General features: G+C 46.2%; 1 protein-coding gene across 5 annotated transcripts in view; it reads left to right on the top strand.

The window, feature by feature from the left end:
- ZC3H11A (zinc finger CCCH-type containing 11A) overlaps positions 1 to 2,500 on the top strand; it is a 97,283-nt gene that overhangs the window by 74,692 nt on the left and 20,091 nt on the right. The window lies entirely within an intron of this gene.

The raw sequence follows: 2,500 nt of genomic DNA, 5'->3' as shown, positions 1-2,500 counted from the left end.
CAGGACATATGTGGGCACATACATGCAGCGCTCTCTGTTTGGGGACAGAGGGGTTACAGCTATGAAGAGATTATCTCCACAGTCCTGTCCCCTGATGGAAGCCCCAGCCGGAAGTGGATCTGCTTTGATTTGGAAGGTGAGGAGACTTCCTGGGTCAGATTACAGTGCTGAAGACCCCACTATGCAGACCATGCCCCTCCTCCACTCGCGTTCCTACCCAGTATAGGGAGCTCTTAAACCAAAGCAATGCTCATAAACCAAGTCATAATTTTTAAAAACTGTGAGCTCTTAAACCAAAACGCTCTTAAACCAAGTTACTCTTAAACCAAGGTACCACTGTATATATATATTTTGTGTGTGTGTGTGTGTGTATATCTATATCATAAAAATGAAAGTCTGTCTGTCTGTCCCGTATAGACTTCCAAACACCTGAACCGTTTGACCCCAAATTTGGCCCACAGATACATTAGGTGCCCGGGAAGGTTTTAGCGATTGTCCCGTCCCCGCCAGATGTACAGGAGAGGAGGGGGAGGGGGAAGAGCGGCGCCCCATAGAGATGAATTGGAAAATCTCCTCACTGCAAACACAGGTGATCTAATTAGCTGCAGCAGACACGGCAGTTGGAGCCTTAGCAACCAATAGGATTACTGCTTTCATTTTCACAGGGAGCAATGGTTGCTAGGGAAGCTGCCTCACAACATCCACAGTAATAACTGGTAGATCCCCTACTCCATCTATACAGTACATGTATACAGGACCCCCTACTCCCTCTATACAGTACATGTATACAGGACCCCCTACTCCATCTATACAGGACATGTATATACAGGACCCCCTACTTCATCTATACAGTACATGTATACAGGACCCCCTACTCCATCTATACAGGACATGTATATACAGGGCCCCCTACTTCATCTATACAGTACATGTATACAGGGCCCCCTACTCCATCTATACAGTACATATATATACAGGACCCTCTACTCCATCTATACAGTACATGTATACAGGACCCCCTACTCCATCTATACAGTACATGTATATACAGGACCCCCTACTCCATCTATACAGTACATGTATATACAGGACCCCCTACTCCATCTATACAGTACATGTATATACAGGGCCCCCTACTCCATCTATACAGTACATGTATATACAGGACCCCCTACTCCATCTATACAGTACATGTATATACAGGACCCCCTACTCCATCTATACAGTACATGTATATACAGGACCCCCTACTCCAACTATACAGTACATGTATATACAGGACCCCCTACTCCATCTATACAGTACATGTATATACAGGGCCCCCTACTCCATCTATACAGTACATGTATATACAGGACCCCCTACTCCATCTATACAGGACATGTATATACAGGGCCCCCTACTCCATCTATACAGTACATGTATATACAGGACCCCCTACTCCATCTATACAGTACATGTATATACAGGGCCCCCTACTCCATCTATACAGTACATGTATACAGGACACCCTACTCCATCTATACAGTACATGTATATACAGGACCCCCTACTCTATCTATACAGTACATGTATACAGGGCCCCCTACTCCATCTATACAGCTATACAGGGCAGTGCCCTAAGCACTAAACCTGAGGATGCCTCATCCTCGCTAACCAATTAGCATCAGGACTGGTAGGTAATAGCTCCACACGTCACATTTAACACCACCATACCGGACCTGACCAATACTGCCATACTGTGCTGGATAACACCGCCATACCAGACCTGACCAATACCGCCATACTGTGACTGGATAACACTGCCATACCAGACCTGACCAATACCGGCACACTGTGACTGGATAACAACTCCATACCAGACCTGACCAATACCGCCATACTGTGACTGGATAACAACTCCATACCAGACCTGACCAATACCACCATACTTTGACTGGATAACACCGCCATACCAGACCTGACCAACACTGCCATACTGTGACTGGATAACACTGCCATACCATACCTGACCAATACCGACATACTGTGACTGGATAACACTGCCATACCAGACCTGACCAATACCACCATACTGTGACTGGATAACACCGCCATACCAGACCTGACCAATACCGCCATACTGTGACTGGATAACACTGCCATACCATACCTGACCAATACCGACATACTGTGACTGGATAACACTGCCATACCAGACCTGACCAATACCGCCATACTGTGACTGGATAACACTGCCATACCATACCTGACCAATACCGACATACTGTGACTGGATAACACTGCCATACCAGACCTGACCAATACTGCCATTCTGTGACTGGATAACACTGCCACAGCACCTCCACCAACTTTATACTACAGGTATACAGAACCCCAAACTATACACTACAGGTATACAGGACCCCCGAACTATATACTTCAGGTATACAAGACCTCCACCAACTCTATACTACAGGTATACAGGACCCTATACACACTGACACTTTATACCCGGGCA

Source organism: Dendropsophus ebraccatus, chromosome 11 (assembly GCF_027789765.1).
Source record: "Dendropsophus ebraccatus isolate aDenEbr1 chromosome 11, aDenEbr1.pat, whole genome shotgun sequence".
Lineage (NCBI taxonomy): Eukaryota > Metazoa > Chordata > Amphibia > Anura > Hylidae > Dendropsophus > Dendropsophus ebraccatus.
Note: the sequence above shows the minus strand (reverse complement) of the source record. Positions and strands in the feature narration are given on the sequence as shown.